Genomic DNA, 20,920 nt, shown 5'->3' with positions numbered 1-20,920 from the left:
TTCACAAGTGAACAGTACACTTCAATCTTCAGCTAGAAGGGGAAAATCTCAAGAAAAATATTTTATATTCACTGCATCCTAGTAAAACAACTATTCAGAGAGAGAATCAGTTTTAATTTGTAGTTTATAAAGTACTAACTTTTTAAAAAATGTTTTAGAATCAGCATGCATAGCATGATTACGTAGCAGGTGTAAGTTAAAGCAGGAAACATTTTCTAAATGACAGAACCAGGAGCAGATGCTCAGGATCTCTGCTAATCCATCCCAACAGCAAGCCCCGCTGATCCAGCCACAGAAGAGGCCTTCCCCTGCGGGCTGTTTGGTGGCTCTGCTTTCCCAAGGGACTTATCAGTGGGCAGGGTACACTCCAGTAGAACAGAACCGGGTTCCCTCAGGCTGAAAACCACCCCACCTACAGACCCTCAGCCTCTTAGGTACGTGCTCTAACCTGGTAGACATCTGGTAGGCATCTAAATACATGGAAAGGATCCAGTAAGCACTTACATTTGGGGATACTGGGAAGCCGGCCATGCAATTCTCAGCTCTGCCTGAATGGTTAATTGGCTTCTCTGATCCAATCTTAACACCTGAATCCATTTCAGTCAAGTCTGAGTTGCTGCAGCTGGCGTTGCACATCACATCCATTGCAGAGGAAAGCCAACGAGCCTTTCTAATAGCTGCAGGAAAACAAGTCTGTATCCTGGATGTTCGTGGGGTTTTTTTTCTTTCTTTTTTTTTTTTTTTCCTTCTAACAGAGGACTGTTACCTACTGAAGGCCAGTTAGAAGCAGAGCTACACTACTGCGACACAATTGCCTACCCATCACTTTTCATTTAAAGAAAGCAACTATACAGAAATCTCAAACACCCACAAGCTGCTTCAAAATTCATTAAAATTCTACAAATGCTCCTTTGGCTAATTCTAGCATGTTTTGCTCCATTATTCATGGGCATCAATGTTCATTTTAAGTGTTCTATTAATTGGAAAACCAAGCAATCAAAGAAAATGTAATTTTGATTTATGCATTACGTGAGAAAACAGTTTTCATTTCAGCCCTTGATTTAGTGTCCAAACAGGCACGTTTCTTCAGGAAATGGAATAAAAAGAAAATAAATCTTCATTAAACAAATAAACAAAACCCCTCCAAATCCTGCAGCTTAGCATACTGCAATAAAATGAGGTGATTTTAATGGCAAAAAAAAACTACACAACCCAAACAGAAAACTCCAAATAAGAAAAACAAAATTTGAGAGAAATGTTATTGAGCTGCACCAGAAGATTAAAAATCTGCAGCGAACCTAGCAGTGACAGCAGCCATGTACCTCAAACTGTGATGCACTTCAGGCAGAGGAGAACAAGTACTGCTATTTAGGCACGCACAGCTGAATGCCAAAGGCCAGTATTTAAACAACGCCTGCTGGGCTGCCTTCTTCCCTTTGAGTATTTATCAGAGATGCTTCCTCAGATCAGTCAGTGTCCCTTTCCGCTACCTAAGCTTGCTGGAAAGAGGAAAAGACAGCCAGTGCTGCTTGGACATTCAAAGGACAGGGATGCTCTAGATCATTGCTGCTGCTTATGTGGAAGCTTACCAGACCTGACTCAACCTAAGAGCAGCCTTAGGCACAGGGTAGGCACAACACTGCCTTCACTAAGTAACACATCCCCAGAACGGTGACTTACTTGCCTCTGCTGTCTTATTTGTTGCCTTTCCAGCTGTAGTTCCTGCTGCAAATGCCAATATATCCAATACAGCAGTACATTTGGATGCCCTAGGTGCCCCTCTGCTACAGCGTTATGCCTGAGGTACTGCTGTAGACAATCCTAAAGATTCCGAGGCTTCTTTAAATGAAGTCCTAATTGCACAAATTTAAACATTATGGCTTGTGTAAGGATTAAACACAGGATTCTGTTCAGCACAGATCTAAAATGCTCATTATTTTGGAGTTTTCCATGGAAATGAAAGTATCAGACAGGCACTGAACTCACACTGGGGAGGACAGGAGACACCCTTGGATGGCAAGTGGAGGACTCACACAGCTGCAAGCCTTACAGTTACATTACTGTGAATCCAAAATAACTGCACACAGAGCTATCACGCCAGTCTGGGCTTGGGCCAGCAAAACAAACTAAGCCTTTCCTCCTCCTGAAACCTCACAGGGGTGGGCGACACAAGTGCCACATTGTCCAGCTCTTCAGAAAATGTACGCAGCAGGCAGTAGGTGTGGACTGATGTGCGTGGAGCTGCAGGGGCAGCAGCCAAAGCAGCCCAGGACTGAGGAGCCCCTGCCTGGGGGGAGAGCAGAGGAAGAACCGCTTCCAGCCCTCCCCTCCACCAGCACATCTTGCAAGTGAGACCTAAGGGCATGCAGGGTATGGATAGCACGACTGGAAATGTTCATTTAACAGGTTCATTTCCAGGTTTTGAAGATTTTAGTTTCAGTGAACATCTCCAGACTTTTTCCTTCTTTTTCTTCTTTTTTTTTTTTTTAATCTGTCATGACAACTTTAAATCATCCTTGAGAATCTTTTGCTTGATGATCTATCTCCACAAATTATTTTTAACACTTATTATCCTTTAAAGTGAAATGATTCCTTCATCTCTATTTGCATAGTCTTTTAAAGTGATAAATCCTTTCTTGACAGGCCTTCAACACAATAAATGGAAAAGACAATCAGGCTCAGGTAGTAGCTATCACTCTTTCCTAAAGCATCTGGGTCCTGTTTCTCAGGAAAAACTCATGCAAAGAAAGGGATCTGAGGGCGGAAACAACAGGGAAACCTAGAACATACAAAAACACTTCTGATGCTTTTTTCAGTTTGTGGAAAACCACAGGCATAGCACAAGATCCAGTTAGCCACTCCAAGATCCCATCTTTATTTCCCTCGCTTGTGAAAACATTTGGCAAAGTTTTTTACGGATTCTTCTGTGGGAGACAAATCTTTCATATGAATATTGGACTGCTTATATCCCCACTGCGCTTGCCAAACTAATACAGCAAAGCATTGCAAGGTTAAATATGTCCTGCTTGGCTGAGCTGCATTCCTATTAGATACTAAAAAGAAGAAAACAAGTGGAATGAAATGAGAATGTATACCAACATGCTGACAGGAGTCTGCAGATGGAGTAGGTTCATGAGGCAGGACTACCGCAGAATGGTCACAAAGATAAAAAGCCTTCTTCTCCAGCCTCACCTGATCTGTTCTGCTCAAAATACTTTTCAAGACAAGATGACAGGAACTGTAATGGTAACTTTGTTTTTTTTTTTTTTTTTTTTTTAATATAGGAAATGCCAAAGGAATGGAGCTCTACAGATGACCTGAAATCACTTCCAAATGGTGTGTGGGAAGGAGCCTGAAAACAAAACAAAAAATGGGGAACCAAAGAATCCCGAATTAGGCAGCAATACAGGAAGAGAAGAAAGAGAAAACAAAGTAGGAGAATAAATCTCCAGTTTCCCTAAGCCTTTTTAGCATAACTATCTTCAAAATTATATATTTTGTATCAAAAACTAGCTGTATGCATCAGCCCCACATACATACACGTCAGGTCAACAAACAGGGCTTGGTTCATCACAACAGGCTGCAAAAATCACAGGCAGTTTCAAAACTGCCAAAGAAAAACTGTTCTCAGCAAGCTCCGTGCCCTCCTGCTGCCACTGTGCCTGTACCTGCCCATCTTTATGCCCAGGCTTGGCTCGGTGAGCAGTGCTAAAAGCTGGGTGGTGGCAGCAGATACTATTTTCCTCCTGCCTCCCTCTCAGAAGGTCCTTGGTCAGGAGGCTGGATCACTGGTGGCTTGTCCTCTAGCCCTGCCCCAAGTTGTGCCCCTGTTTACATATATATATATATATATACACACACACGTATATATATATATTAGGTCTTCAACCTAAGGTAAAAATTTCTTCCACAGCAGCTTAATTCCACCCACAGCCTTCCACAGCACAGGAGCACGGAGGTTGGTGAAACATCCAATGCACATGGCCCTGTACAGGCAGCTGTACTGCACGCTCCCTAAAGAGGTCAGTGCTACAAAGAAACATTTACTGCCTTTTGACCGTGTTGAATGACTCTCTCAGGGTAATAAACAAAAATCCCTGCTAGAAATATCAGAGCCATTTGCTTAGTGTTTACTGTGGGTGCTAGGAGACAAATGTAGAGTGGGCAGGAGACTGTCCCAAGCCCGTGATTTTGAGAGCTTCTGCTACAAAGACAAAAGTTAAAATGAAAAAAATATATGCAATAAAACTGTAACTAAAAAAGCAATCCCCAAACCCACAGACTGATCGTTCCCAATAATTGATTCAGAGTGACTACAGCCTTTTAAAGAAACATGGGAGGATATTCAGAAATGCTTCTTAATGCCTAATACACCGAAACCGTTCCAAGGTTCCCGTCGGTAAGTGGAGCGAGGCAGAAAGCCTTCCAGATGTGATTCAGAGCAAAAGCCTAACTCAAGGTGTGATTTGGCCTCCTGCTCCATGCAGCCCACGTGGAGGCTGCAGCTGAGAGGTGGGTCTGCTCCTTCCCTTCGCCCTCCTCCCATACCCTGGCTCTAGCGCTCCTGCAGCCATGGGACAACTCGGACCGACCGCTTACCCAGCAGGATGCTGCACACCGAGGAAGAGAGCACGAGGTTTATCTTGGGCAAACTGCTTGCTCCAGACCAGCCCATAACACCCAATTGTGAGATTTACAGGTTTTAACCTAATAAAAGTTGTTTTTTTTTTTTTGTTAAGCATTTAACACTGCTGTTAAGAAAATACCAGTGAGAGACATTTGTACAATTAATTTTATTTTCTTTAATGTCAAAATGAAAGACTTCAAAATGAATCTTCTCCCACACTTTTGGTTTCTGGGAATCAGCATTTCTCGATTAAAAAACAAACAAACAAACAACAAAAAAACTATTGCTAGAACATGCCTGGCCAAATTTATTTCAGCCACACAGCTAATTTATGCATGAATACTTCACCTGAAGTGCAGCACAGTGTTTCATAGCTTCTTTACTCAAACACTGAGAGGTTGTGTAATGTATTGCTTAGGCAAAACCCTATTGATTTACGAGTAAGGATTAAGTGGTATTTCAGCATCCTTATTTGCCAAGGTTACTGTTGTCCTTGCTGTCAGAACTGAAGAGCAGTTGAAGCATTCTCTCCATCCCCCAAAACAACACAAAACTAATCATGCCAAATGAATGAAATGCATCACTGATCCACACATAAGTACGTGCTTCTCTGGGGCAGAATCACCTCTTCACTGTTCCAGTATGAACAAATCTAGTTTTAATCAAGAGCTCGTGTCATGAGGCAGCAGAACTTAGGCAAGCAACAGAGTGGAGAAAATTAGTTTTATTAGTATCAACTAACACATACATGAGTTTCAAGTAATCCCAAACAAACTAGAACCAAAAGAGCACTGGGACAGAAACAGTGTTGATATCTGACCTGGCATATTTAAACAGAAGAGAGAACCACTTTACTGATTCCCATATTCTATAAGCATTGCATTAAAATAGCAGAGGAGAAAAAAAAAAGTGTCTCAAAAGTCCTTTTTGTGTATAAAGCCTTGAAAACTGTAACTAAGGTCACATAATCAATATAAAAGTATTGACAGCAAAGTCTCAGCAGTTTTATGCTCTTTGGGCCCTCATTGAATGATACCACAGTTTGCATCACTGGCTCTTTATTACTGAACATGGCGGTGTATAAGCACTTTCCAGCATTTAACAAAATCCTAGAATACTATATATTATCTTGGTTGCATCATAAATTACAGAATGTGCTAAGATATTCTTTAACATTAGTGCATAACAGTACAAGCTAGTGGGTCAAGTTGAGAGCTTATAATCAGATATTAGTAACTGAGGCATCTAAAAATTGAAGAGTATCTCCAACGTCTTCCATTCCACATGGGTGGAACTTCCCAGAATCTTACATTTAAAAAAGTGCCCATTTGCCTATATTGGTAGAGAGACTTTACCAGTAGTCTCTCTCCATAAACTACACAGCACGTATAATCCCTTTTGTATCTAATGCAGCATTTTTGTTGCTCTGCTCTCCCACACCCAACTCTGTTGCTTGCACAAAAAGAAAATGTGTGACATAAGCAGCACATTGTGCTCTGCTGCTGCCCAGGGAATGCTTGAACTCAGAGCAGTCGCCTGCCCATTCATTAAGCATGTGTTCTGCATGTATGGAGAGGAAGGTTAGCCACCAGACAAGGTTAATGAGGGACAGAGAATGCACAGAACTTCGTGTCTTCTATGCACCACATACGCAGCATCAGGCCAAGGACACGCACTCCAAACTTAAAAACGGGAAGAAGCATTCCTGCAATAAAAGCAACTAAAATAACTACGTCAGTCAAGTAGCTCTCTCCCAGCAAGTCTAGATAACTTCTACGAATTGTCTAAGCTGATCTCATCCATGATAGGTGCTTAAAACTGTCCTAGCATCACTTACACTTCTCTAATTAGGACCTCTTCCTCGGAATATCATTTATGCTCCTTCCGACTCAGTCAGACACACTTACATCCTCTTAATAACATGCAACTTGTGCCACTTCATCCATCAACTCTGAATCCAGCACAGCGACTTACCTACTTCTGAATTTAGATTGTGCTTGGCCTTGAATTTCGTAGTGCAAGCAGCCACTTGTTTCTTGCTGTGGCTCACATGTCTCTCATTTCTTCTTAGAATACAACAGCTTCAGCAAAATAACATAAAAATGTTTGATTTCAAGCACTTCAGTCAACGAGCACCTTCTGCAGAAGAGCACTAAAATAACACCACTGGGATAAAATAACACCACTTTCACATTAAGACTAACACTAAAGCCTACTGTTGATGAATGAGAGAAACATAATTAGTAAGAGTTCACAGTGTTGCTGAAGTTGCTGTTATTTAGAAGAGCCCTCTATACTTGCAGTTAGGCTTTTGACACACTACTGATTCTGAAATTCAGCAGAATGGAAGAATGACTGCACCAGAAGAGCTAACAGGCATAGTATGATATCAGAAGGATTTCATTAGTTGATAACACACCGAGTCCTGCTGCTGCTAAGAGACTTGGCAGCCAGCAAGCCACGTTTACGACCTGAAGCTTTGCAGCACACAGGGAAGGGGCCAGGGGGATGCGCTCTGTAAGAAGCGTGCTGCAATTCTCACTCATATTTTACAAGGCTGTTCCAGGGTAATGCAGCGTTGCCAGACATCACAAGTCCGGGCTGATACCACGACAGGTGTCAAATTCCTTCCTTCCAACCTGATAACAAGAATGGGTGTGCATCCCTGCAAGAGATATAATGAACACCAATGCTGCACGATGTCATGGTTTCCTGGTTAGGGCGGTGATCGCAGAAACAGTTGACAAACTTTCCAAAATGATTAATCTTCACGTTAATCTGAATGTATTCAGAAAGTTCATGAGGTAAAGGCTGAAGATAAATCACAAATATTTTACACCCAAGAGTTAATGAAAGGTAGGAAAAATAGAGAATGGTCTCTACTGTAAGCAAAAGCGTATTCTAGAAATTAATGATGTGGCCAGGCTCTCAATAGCATTTACTCCACTAACTGCACATCTTGGAAGTGCAAATGCAAATAATATCTCAAAGCAGCCTTTAAAAGAGAAAAAAACTTTAAATTTCTTTTATGGCTGTTGTGATTTTTCTCCTTCTGAATCTACACCGTCATATTCAAAATGCACCCCACCTTTCCAATATGGTGCTTCTGAACATGCAAAGACCTCTTTTGATTTTTTAAACATAGACTAACTGTGCAGTTAATAAACTGTAAATCTTCTCTTAACAGAGATTCAGTATACAAAATGTGACATTTTGTGGGTTTTTTTTGTGTTTTTTTTTCTTTTAATCTTACTGTTTATATTTTTCCAGCACGTCACCCTCATTTTCTTACTTCAGTAATCTACTTATAATTAACACCATAATGTATATCCACTAAAATAGGCTCATAAGTAAAATCAGAAACTTTGGGGATTTTATTCCTTACAAAGCAGTACACAGAATAAAAACTTACATTCCCTAAAGAATGTGAGCCTGGCAATTCCAGCACTATTTTGAATATTTTATTTCTTTGTTCTTCAGGGAGTTCATTTTCTATTCTTTTGAGACACACACACACTCCAAAAAAATATTCCCAACAACCTTCTAATTTTATGCTATTTCTCCTATGTTTTTAATGACCTTTGATCCTATTGCTCATGCAATGTTCACATTTTATTCTGGTGGGATATACAGTGTAAGAAATTCCTCCCCCTTTCTCACACAAGGGCTCTCCATGGTGAACAGGGAGGACAACCTTGTTCAAGGCGGCAGGATTAGCATCCGTGGGACCTTCTTCTGTTTGCTATGTACACCAGGTCACAAGGGAAAAGGTTTGGGGTGACAGGTTGTTAGAGCAATGAGCAGTACGTGTCTTCTTCAACCAGACCTTGCTGCCTGGCTTTCCAAATGCCTTCTTAAGGGAGGACCTTGGACAAAGGACAGTTATCTGACAAAGAGATAACAGACTAAGAGAATAGGCACCTTTAACAGAACAGGGAAGGCAACATGAAATACTACAGAAGAGAGAGACAAAATAGTATACTTAATTTCCTGTTATTGGGTTTTGCTATCCTACTCTGTATCTCACTATTTCTAATTCTCTGGGCTATAATGACATTTTTGGAAAAAAAATTATGCTGCAACTTAACCAAATACATTATACAGAACCTCCAGTTATCACAGCTCATGAAACAGAGCAGTCATTATGGCCTGGTCCTTCCCGTCTTTGATATACGAGTGGGCACTGCAAACAGAGGAATGACGTATCAGGAAGTCCCAGTGAGTCATCCCAAGATTTCACACCAAAATACCAGGACAGAGATGTAAAGGCCTGTGGTACAGAAAACCTAGAGGCAAAGCTATTTTGAATTAAACTGACATCTTTCAGACATTTATGCAAGTATAAACTGAAGCAGACTGGGAATTTCAAAAGCAGGTCTGCATTTCTTTACTTGTGAGGGTATATTTAATATGAATTATTTTTTTAGCACCATGAAAGCTCAAATTGTTGACAGGGTAGGTGGTTCCCTGGGAAATAGCATGCAAAAGGGTAATGATATGACATCTCACCCAATATGACCTTGAGACTCAGCAGCCATGCATCAGTTAACACTGCCCTGTTCAACATTTTTTATTTATTTATTTATTTATTTCTTCTGGTATGTCATATATGGAAAAATTGGCACCTGGACAAGCATCAAAGTCGCCCAAATTGGGGATTAGAGTGAGCTCATCCCATCATGGTAAAAATTAGTCTTTGTTCTCAGTGTGACATCTTGCATTAATAGGAGATCATTTTCTCACAATCACCGCCATTCATGTGGAGTGCAACGGGGTCTGCATCGAACAACTCCTCATTGAATTGCAGAAAACAGGGAAATAACTGCCGAGTTTTCCCGGTTACGCTATTGATATTTAAGTGCTGTTCTCTGTGGGGACGTAACAGCTTAACTCCAAAGAGGCTGTGACCTATTTTCGTGATTACTGCTGCACTAATGAACAAATCGTTTCTAAAAGGACATAACCACAAAAGTTTTAAGAAAGATGGATGCTCCTGAGAGAACAGGTTGGGTTAGATAAAATATGTAACTTGGGGGATTAGTTGCTCTAATTCTGTACTGAACGGCAAACTAAATGTTTGTGTACAGATCCAGAAACAAACACTTTTGTATTGATTCTGTGTTTTAGCTCTGAATTCTCTCCGCTTTCAAGCTATTCTCTCAGCATCTTAGGTTTGAAGGAGATGGAAGGCTGAAGATCGGAAAACATATATAGTCCACATGCACAGCTCTACTGTGGCTGTAGAGTGTGATACCAAGAAGTCCCTACTAGCATAAAACATGTTCACAAGATAGTGTCTTCAGAACTGTGTCTAGCAAGCCTAGATGATAAATAATAGATCCAAAAAAAAGCTTAGATCTTGGACAATATATAATTTTCATTGAGAATCTGCTTTTTCACATGATTTGGCATCAGGGTTGGCAGAACCAGAAGGTCAGCATGATCCCAGGAGCCCATAAATGAATTTAAAATAGCACCCAAGCTCATTCAGGCTCTGAGAACTTTGTTTTACACAGAACAACTATCAAAGTTGTGTTTGACAGCACAGTTATGTGATACAATTTTTCATCTCTAAGGAATCATACGCAATTTCTCTATTTCTCATCACTGTAGATTGCATTCAAACAGTACTAAGTTGGAATCCAGCTCAGTCGTGTATATGAAAAGCCACTCTCCTCCTTTCAGATCTTGCTATCTGTAAAAACTAACAGGTTACCACTAAGTTTGCAAGCTTAACTTGGGGGAAAATGAGGCCTCTATATACTTCGAACTACTGACTTACTGAGGTAAACCTAAAGCATTAGCACAACAGACAAAACTCTCTGCTGCATGAAAGATTTTCAAAGAACAGCAGAAATGGTTCCGTCTCAGTATGTAACAAAGACCAGATCTGCTCATAAAGCTCAACAAGCTCCTTAATGACCATTTGCAGGTGAACGGCACAGAAGTGCAACAGAGTCCAGCCGTGCCCTCCCCGGGGGTGGAAACTCCACACAATCCGTGACTTTTAACAAGCTCATTACATCACAATTTCTTTTCTTTCCCTACTATAACTGGCACAAAATTTCCAAAGCAATTTGCATCCCCAAAGGATTAAAGGAACAGAAACTAACTATTTTAAAATATGACAAATAAAAGAATTTCAGCTCCCTGGCTTCAGCCCTGTAGAAGTTCATCTAAGATTGGCATCTGTGCTCGCTCTGTAGCTCATGGATAAAGACAGGCACCTCTAGAGGGTTGTTCATCTCATTTGTTTTACACAGGTGTATCCACTACCACAAAGGACATCATGCTTCCTCGCAGATCTCCTCTGTTTTGAGCTGGTAGTCTATCCAGCACTTCAAAATGCTTTCATGGGGAAATTAGTGCTCAACCTAGTGTATTCCCCAAGATCCTGTAGTTGTGTTGAATCAGTACTTTCCAAAGAAAAAGCAGTTTGTAAAAACACAAACCAGCTCTCCTGACTTACACTGTTCCTGCCAAGGAACTAAATCAGGAAAACTCTACAAATAGCTTTGTTAAGTGAAACAACTTTAAAAGGGTATTAAAAATTTGGAGACTATTCTCTTCATCTGCATGTTCCAACCACCAGCCTACACCTATTGCTCTGCAACCCCCAAAAAGTTTTGCACAAAGCAGGCACAACCTCTTTGCAAACCAGCCTGCAATAATTCATGGCCTGTGGATTAATACACTGGTCATCTGGTATTCTGTCTGCACTGCTGACCTAAATGCTCCTTTGGTCATTTACTGGTTACGAAGGAGCAGGGTGTTCTTTGGAAGCAAACCTTTAGCAACTTTCTCTTGATGGAAATGGATTAGTTTCACTAAATAAAAATGAAGAATGTACAACTTTTATAAGCCACCGGTCTGGAAATGGTTAAGCCCTAGAACACGTTGCCCAAAAGGGCTGTCTGTGCATTCCTGACTTTTGCAGATTTTCTGGTCTTAACCAGGCATGGCCGTGAGCAACCTGCCATGATTTTGACATTAGTCTGACTTTGAGCAGGAGTTTGGACTAGAGACTGCCACAGGTCCCTTTGAGCAAATTTCCATGAACAGAAGTTGCATTTTTTGACACACATTCTCTGATTTGAGTTCATCACTAGTGGACTAAACAGCCACTATTAAAATATTTAATTATGTACTTCTTTGCCTTCATCTACATTTAGATATTCCTTCACCGCTGGAGGGATATTAAGAAGACCTTGTAGTGTATGAGAGTCAGAAGAATTAAATTTTGCTTTTCATCCACACAACTTGTGAATGTGCAACAGAATTTCTCTCTCTGAGCTTCACTGTTTGTAAAGAGTATAGTATATTTAACTCTAGGATAGTAAGCTAACATAAGAAAATATGCATCTGTATCAATATTGAATCACACATCACTTGTCACAAAAGTGACTTCAGGTAAGGATTTATTGATAATTACCTTGAACACTTGTACCATATATGGGGGTGTTCTGCATAGCCATCATTTTATACTGCCTAGGCCCCTGAAAATAACTCCCAAGATATGTGTGAATTCTGACATACTTTCCCCTAGCTCTGAGCCCTCATACAGACATTGCACAAGGACTGTAAATGTCCTTAAATCTATTACACAAGTAATTACATGACACCAATTGAGTGGGTTTACTCTTGTGTTATTCTCAAAATGTATTTTATTAAACATTTGAAACAACAAATCAAAGTTGTTCCCTTAATCTAGACCCCAAAACAGGGCTTCTAAATATGAGTCATGGCTCATTAGTGATGTGTTAGATAAAATACATTGCTGCTTTTGAGGATGCTGAGAAATCTCTCCATTGTTAGCATTCTACCTGACTTACGCACATTCAAATTTGGTGCCATGAAAGCATCCTCCAGGCGAGGCTGTGCAGGACCACTTATTTTGTTTTGTTTCTTTCTTTACAGTAAAAGGAATGACCCATTCCTAACAAAATCACTTAGACTTTTTGATCTAACTTATTTTTATTGTAGTACTCTAATTAACAGGTAATATCTGTAATCTCTCCTGCTATTTTATGTGGCATACTATTATCTATAATTTTTATCATTCATTTTGAGAAACTTAAGTATACTGTAAATTCTTTGGGACAGTTCTGTTTTGTCGCGTTTGTGCTATGAAGCCCTGTTTTTTTCTGGACTTCTAGGTGTAATTGTAATACAAAAGTTAAATAATGTTCCAAATTTTCCATACTGGTCACACTGAAGCTCATAGTTTTCAGCACAGACTCTGGAAGGTTTCTGATTTGTAAGAAATCTGTTAAGAGTTGTATGGCATCCCAGATTTTTGTGCTCTTTTCCTGCAGAAAAGGTGGAGAGCATATGTATATATGCTTTTTAATTTAGAATAAGTGAATGGAGCTGAGCAGTACAAGCTTTTATATCCATCCCCCCCCCCCCCCTTTTTTTTTTGAGCAGCTAAAAATCAGCAACAGATGTTGCACTGGGCTGCTCTTTTGGGCTCCCAGATTTTGGAATGTGTTCTTGCTGAATGTCAGACAAAGGAGAGACATGAGCTATTTTAAGACACCTGTTAAATTCAGTGGAGATAAAAATGTACTTTTAAGGAAAAAAATCCTTAAATCAATTTTTTCCCCCTCATATTGTATGAAATGCATTGAACCCACAACAGGTGACTTCTCTGCACCAACTATATGGAAGAGCCTAAGACAGGAGCTCAAACACGGGTATCTACCTTCGTGCTGATGAATCCCCAAGATTTCTGCTAGTCTCAAGTGGTGTGTTATATCTACTATTAGAATTTGCTAATATAACAAGTGGTTGTCAGCTCACAAAGGTGATGAAATAAAACCTTCCAAAGGTAGCTGAAACACAGAGAAGTTTAGGTTGATTTCGCATCATCCTGGCTTTAAAAAAGTACATTTTCCATTGTTTTTGATACTTCCTTCCAAGCTGCCTGAATTTGCAATTGATTGTTCTTTCTAGCAATCATCTGCTACACAGAAGGAAAACAAAGAAGAACTTCAAATAATAAATTGTTTTACAATATCAATGCCTCCATCTCATGAAACAGTAATCCTTTAAGCATTTTCTGACCCAGTTTTCCTATTTCTGTTGTGAATTCCCAAGCTGCAAACAACCTTTGTGACCCTGGACTCTGAATAAAGGGATAATGCCTGGTGGCTCTGGGTGTCCGTTTTGAGATGCATGAAAGGGGACAGATTTTATGTGGCATTTGAGATGAAAACTGATGCATCTGAAATCACTGCTTTCTTCTAAAATGCTAAGGCCACAGTCAGCTCAGCCTCTTGGGACACTTGCATGCCAAATGTTCCAAAGCATGAGATGCTGAAAGTTATTTTGATTTTGTTCCTGTTTCACTGCACTCTACTTTAAATTGTGCATTGAACTACAGTGGTGCGGTGCAGGTACTGCTTCCATTGACCAAAACCTTGTTCTCAAAATAACAATACTGATTGTTATTTTGCTTAAAATCTGTTCAGGAAGTTTGAAAAAGCACCATTACAAGCACTTGCAATGCAGTACACAAACATAAATTAAATAAATTACCCGTGTGTTCAAAATCCTACAATTAAAAAACTCTTTATGATAGAGAAAATCTCCCCTTCCATACTGGATTTAATAGCCTAGTGCAACTATGGGTAAAACAAACAACGCAGCAAGAAGAAAATAATTTCCACCTTCCTTTAGTTCTTATTACAGAGCTCAGCGTTGTACTATTCATTCATGCCTTGAGGCATGAACTCTGTCAGAACATAAAGAAGGCTTTTTCCTCGTCCTTTTTTGGCCCAGTCCCCGGAGACAGTAACTTCAATAAACGTTAATGGTAGTCAGCAGGAATGGGCTTTTGTTAATAAATGGTGGAGAAATACAATCCTAAATCTAGTAACTTTGCTGCCAACTAAGCAAAGGAATTAGCACACTGATTCAATATAATCAGAGGAGCTGCACTTAAAATACCAGTCTGCTGGGACCTCCTACCTTCTCCAAAAAAAAACAACTTTGACCCTAATCTAACTTCTTAAAAGCTTCTCTTATTCCTTCTTCCCATAGTTTGTAAGGTAAAATTTAACAGTGAGAAGTTATGTTTTACTTCTTCCATCTCATCTGCTGCTCCCACCAATTTCGTGGCTGTCCTGTTTACTCATTTTGCTCTCACCCAGGTCTGCAGCAATTCCTTCACATGCTACATTTCAGCTTAGTCTCAAGCTCCCCTGGCCCATTTATGACTTTCAGAAGTTCGAATTCAAAATAACATCTTGATTCACACCATCTACTCCCTTCCTGTTTTTTTTTCTTCCTACTTCAATTCCAAACTTTCGCCTGATAATTCTTGCTACGCTTCCCATAAAGTATCATGACTTATCTATTTCTTCCTTTGTATCCTTCTTTACCCCTGTTAGGTCTGTGATAAATGACACCTGTTTTACTTATTTAGTTTCCTGCAGGAGTACTTCATATGGTTGTCCTGTTCCATGAGAGTGGGTTGCAGAAAAGGAGTGTCTCTGCCTGCCTGCACCCAGCTGCAGCACACTGTGGGCAGTGGAAGTTGCTGGAGGGAGAGGAAAGATGCTCCTTCCCTGAAAGCAACTGGCCACGCTTACCTGTGGAAATCTTCCACTCTACAAGACAGGTAACAGTAAGAAGACAGGGAAGAAGGAGGAAATAAGGAGAGCATTAGAGGTCTTGTCAAAACAGAGATCTTCCATACGTAAAGGAGGAAGAGACTACGGAAACTACTCAAACCAGAAAGTCACTGAAATTAAAAAGATTGATCCTGCAAGGACAGAGAGAGCAGGTTATGTTTTCTTATCCTTATGTTTTAATCTATTTCTATTTCAGAAGTCACCATGTTAACCTCAAAGGAGGTTGTAGCGGGGTGGGGATCAGTCTCTTCTCCCAAGCAACAAGCAACAGGACAAGAGGGAATGGCCTCAGGATGTGCCAGGGGAGGTTTAGGTTGGATATTAGGAAAAAGTTCTTCCCTGAAAGGGTTGTGAGGCATTGGAAAATTCTACCTTGGAAGTATTTGAGTCACCCCCTTGAGATTTTCAGAAGACATGTAGATGTGGTGCTTAGGGCCATGGTTTAGTGGTAGATTTGGCAGTGCTAGATTAACAGTTGGACTTGATGATCTTAGAGGTCTTTTCCAACGTAAATGATTCTATGATTCTATGTTAACAGTTCTGTTCCGACTAAAAAAGTTTGTAGCTTTGATAAGAGAGTATGGAAGCTTGGCAGACTGGAAGCTGTTTTGGTGGCTTCGGTGCACTAGCAAAAAAATCCATAGAAACAGATCAACAAAAGTCAAGCAATTCTACCTGAAATTATTCACCTGTATGGTTTCACCAGTCATTTTTTGCACAAGTTAACTGCACCCTGTTCACTTTTAACATCCACTAATGACATACAGGAGACCTTCCGCATGTTCTCACTTTCTTTCTTGGGTCCGCCATGTTGAGGCTGTATCCAAACACTTGTTCTCTCTAGACCATGAATTTCTGCCTATCAATCCCCCTTCCACTGATTTAAGTGGTCACTGCCATCTCCTTACTTCAAATCCTTTTTTCAAGACTCTCTTCTACAGTATATAAAGCATATACATGTAGCAATGCAAGGTATGTGTCTTGATCCTTACCATTTTGTATGTTGTTCTGTAGAACACATAACTGTCTAGAATCATATTCACTAGAGCATCCATCATAGCTCCCAGCCACCTCTCCAAAAGAACATGGAGCAGGCCTACTGAAAGCTTGTATAACACCTACCAGCACATGTAGATGTCTCAGATTCTCTTGCATATCCCAAATACCATTATATATTTACATTTAGGCAACTGAATTGAGTCTGTACTGGCAAATAACCGCTCTCTAGGCTTTACTGATCATATTAACAGTCAGCGCAGGCACCCAGTACACATTTTATCACTGAAATGGAAGCATCTTCACCTCAACTTTAATCACACCTGCTGTGTACTCCAGAGTGCAATGGCAGTACTTAGTGCTTTAAGGCCATCACTGAAATTCAGTTAAGTAACAACAGGAAAAAAAAATTGCTCATTTTCTGTTTCACTATGCCAAAGTTTACCTGTTGCTCTGAAATCAAGAAGGATATTTTCTAAGAATCCATCCTGTACCTTGCTCATTAAATGAGCACGGTGTGGGGTTTCACCCTCAGTGGAAGGAAACTTCTGACGCTGCCTGCAGAAAAGGAGAAGTTCTTGCACTACAGTCCAGTCACTTAGCTTTCTTTGAATGAACAGATTCATTATGTGCAGATGTTTGATGCACTTCTACGGGTTTTTATGGATAAACAAGTCACATCATTATTGTGTTATCTGACCAGAAAGAAAGTAGGGACAAATGCTATCTGAAACAAATAAACAAACAAAATACCATGTGTTTCTTGAGTTAGAACCTTAGGCAAATCTAAAATACACATGCAAAATCAACAAGATCATACCTAGAGATACTAGATGGCTCCTGTGATGAATAACAATTCATTAGAAAATATGAATCTGATTTATTTTTTTTTACACTGCTGTCTCTATAATATCCTATAATCTGCTGTGGCAATTTTACTACAACATCCAGAAAACCACTTTAAGCTGTACTCTGATAGATCCTCTCAAAGGCAAAGAAAAAAAAAAAGAGCGCAAACTATTTCGTTATAGCAAGCAAGGAAGCTGAACATCCATGGCAATTTTCTAATTCCATTTGTGTCTTGGATTAAAGACTCATGTGAGTACTTACACTGGCAACTAGAGAAAAAAAAAAATAAAAAAATTATAAATCGTATCTCAATACTTTTGTCCAGCTACATGACAAAGAGTTCCTTATTTTTCAAATCTTACGGAATCAGAGTGCAAACTCCTCTTTCAGATACTGCTGAAATACAAGTTAGAGAAAACAGTAACTCAGAAGCATCCCCAGGCACCAGCAAGAAATTAGATCACCACCAGAACTGTAAATTTCCTGATTTTTTGTCAACAAGAGATGCGGTCTAAACAGAAAAACATCATTTGGAGCCAAAAATACCTCAAACACTGCAAAAGTGGTGCTAGGGTAAGGTATTTGGTGAAGAATACCTTACCTGTCCGGTCTGCAAGGTGGTTTATCAGTACTTTTTTGTTAGCAGGGACATGCATGAGGAAAAGCAGCAGCATTTGCTCCCCACTGCCAAGCCACTGTGGGGCCGGGGGCTCCCCAGGGCTTGGGACCCCCCAGGGCAGGGCCTAGCAGCCGGGGCCTGTCCCACCACCCCATCCAGGAGCTGGGTGCGCTGGTACAGCTCCAGCCCAGGCACCTCTACAAGGACAGGACGTGCTGCCAGCCCTCAGACAAGCACTGGGGTCAGGCCTGCTGAAGGGAACAGAGGGGCCTTGACCACTGGGGCTTCCCCCCAGTGCTGCTCCAAGGGCCGCCTGCCCTGAGCATGGGTGGGCGAGCGCTCGCTGAGCCCTGCACATCCTCAGCAGCACTGGTACTGTCTGACAGGCCTGAAAAAAAAAGAAATCTCTCGGACAGGAGGAGAGTCTAGGTGACTTTACCCTCAGTATGGACTAAGCTGACAGGGATGGGTACTTCTCTGCTGCACAGAGATGTAAAGTCTCACAAGCACGTACCAAAGACTGGAGTTGTTCACCAGTATTTCTACTCTCGTGCCATCAGCCTCCAAACAAAAAGCTCAACAATAACACACAATGTACTTTAAAAACCTCTCTTTTCTACCAGCATAGATTTACAACCCTGACTCCCCTGTGTTTACCCCAAATATACTTTCCTCACTGAACTCTAAACTCTCCTTAACTATATTTTGACACTCATCTTGCTGAAATACATTGCTTCTAAACAAGAGAGAAGAGGAACATGCTTTTTCTGCTAATAATCAGACGGAACCTGGCAAATCTGAAAAGTGCAGTCAACAGTACGTACAAAGTAAGAATGAATTTTGTAACATTATTAAAAGAATAATGCCATGTTATCACAATCGGCACATGTTGTGTGCATCTTACATCTGATGCTTAGGTGCATCAGCAAAAGATGAAGAACAGAAATAGAAAAATGTTCAAACCTGCAGCTCTCAGGGCTTGCATTAGGGCATTTTGGTTTGCAGTTCTATTTGTTTGCTTATTTTGGCATGTGATTCACTATAAGACACCACAGAGTACCAAAAAAATCAGCTGTGGTGATGCTGCAGAACAAAAACTACAGACACTTTCAGCAGAGATGAGCCTACGTATGATACAGACAGACGTAAAATGGACATCCTTGAACTCCAGTACAGGACAAAGAAACAGCAAATTTATCCACAAACATGTGCATACCTTGCATAGTGAGTTAAACCTACTACCTACCTTCTGGCCACTATGGCATTATAAAAGATGTGCTGTGGATATTGCCGCCTGTGATTACCTCCCAATCACATGCAACAGTTACACAGCCGATCTGCTGAAATACTCCTGCTAACCTATGCCCAACCTCGTAAAGCACTGAAACTGTGGTTCCAGCGAAGGAAATGGATCCAGTAATGCTGTTCAAAATTAAGAAGATGCCTAAACGGCTTTTGGATTTCTTCCTATTAGAGCTTCCCATCATGAGCTAAAAAAAACTCAAATGACTGTTAAATCAAAGCATCCAATGTAAACAGAATTCTACTCCATAGTATTTTGTTTTCATAGCACAAGCCATAGCTGAAAAAGATACTAATTACAGAACTAGTGCAGCTGTATTAATTACAGCTGCATTAATTACAGCAAATTTATGTAATTTAACTAGTTTGGCACTTTAAAGTGTTCAGTTATGATACATGTCAGAACTTTGTACATCTTTTCTCAATGAGTTGGTGAACTTTTAAGTTAGTGCTGTCAGGGTTACGCAGTTATCCTGCAAAGGAGATGTTTCATTAATGTTATGTTATGATCCTCTGTTGTGTTATCAACAGACCTAACGAAATTGGCTAGCAGGAAGACAGAGCTCAGCCTCTTCAAGCTACTGCTTCCTGGAGCCCTTTAATCCTAGGCTTTTGTAGCTTGCTTTGGGCCTGGCCAGACAAGTGTCAGTCTACAACATTTTGCACTACTGGAAAAAAAAAATTCTGTTAAACTGTTAATTTCAACATCAACAGAAGACACAACAGTTTGCCTTTACAAGTACATGAAACAGGGTAGGAGAATGAAAATTTCTGGGTCAAGACTTACCATATCCTGAGGACATTGTTGAGTTTTTAATCAGCCCATGCTTTTATTTAAAACAAAATCCCTGCTGCAACAGAATCACAGAATGGCTGAGGTTGGAAAGGACCTCTGGAGGTCATCTGGTGCATCCCCCAATCCTCAAGCAGGGACACCTAGAGCAGGATGCACAGGACCATGTCCAGGTGGCTTTTGAAGATCTTCAAGGTGGGAGACTCCAAAACCTCTCTGGGCAACCTGTGCCAATACTCAACCATGGAGAGATTCCTTACACAAGAAAAGGGTAGAGGAAAAACAAACAGGAGCCAGACCTCTGGACTTGGGTCTTTATGTGTAGTCAGTACCTTTGGGATTTTTCTTCACATTGTCTGCTGGAGCAGCTCAGCCAGACAGACACTTTCCTTGTAAGTTTAAAAGTATTCAGGTGTTTAAACATCTGCCAGTTTGCCCCATATAAAAGGGAAAAAAAGTGAAGAATAATCAGTAGGATGAAAAATAGCTTTTACCTTCAATAATACCATTCCACTGAAAGGAAAAGACAGAGATAGACCACATCATACTGCATTGCACCACACCCTACTACTGATGGGACACCACAGTCCTATGAGCAAACAAGCTGTCCAGGAAATGGAAGGGTAGAGGAGAAAGACTAAAAGAGGAAAGTTGGGGAAAATGATGCAATGAACCCATATAGCAGAATGGCACATCTTTCCTTGAAGCTGGGATGCCAGTTAATAGCATGATTTTCTTTTGTGACTCTAGTTCTGAGATACCAAACAGCCAACAGGTTCCTCTTGTCTTTAGCAACTTGAGACTTAGCTATACACTTGACGCAGTTAAGATCTTGTAATGCTCTGCATTAATAAAGGAAATGCAGGCAGTATGTTCATAAAAATTTAAATGTTTAAGACTTGTGAATATCTGAACATACATGAATCAACACAATAATCCTTTTTACTTAAAATTGGTGCTTTACATAAGTGCATATTTTCAGATGAATTTTTAACTAGACTACAATGAGATGAAAGGTGGAAAATTATAAAGATACACTTGCTCTTAAATGGCACGTAGCCATAACATAATCTAACCATATTTTTGCAGGTTGTGAT

General features: G+C 40.4%; 1 protein-coding gene and 1 long non-coding RNA gene across 3 annotated transcripts in view; both read right to left on the bottom strand.

Moving 5' to 3' along the window:
* Positions 1–13,017, bottom strand: part of LOC310896142 — a 33,387-nt gene extending 20,370 nt beyond the window's left edge. The window contains exons 1-2 of one of the 2 annotated variants that reach the window (XR_014581225.1): positions 1,323–13,017; positions 505–677 (exon numbers count right to left, since the gene is read on the bottom strand). This is a non-coding gene — a long non-coding RNA (uncharacterized lncRNA). Of the gene's footprint in view, positions 1–504 lie in introns of both variants that reach the window. The other variant, XR_014581224.1, reaches the window with a different exon arrangement.
* Positions 1–20,920, bottom strand: part of SLC35F1 (solute carrier family 35 member F1) — a 247,681-nt gene that overhangs the window by 185,834 nt on the left and 40,927 nt on the right. The window lies entirely within an intron of this gene.

This window comes from Anser anser (genome assembly GCF_964211835.1).
Source record: "Anser anser genome assembly, chromosome: 3".
NCBI lineage: Eukaryota > Metazoa > Chordata > Aves > Anseriformes > Anatidae > Anser > Anser anser.
This window is presented reverse-complemented; position numbering and strand designations above follow the sequence as displayed.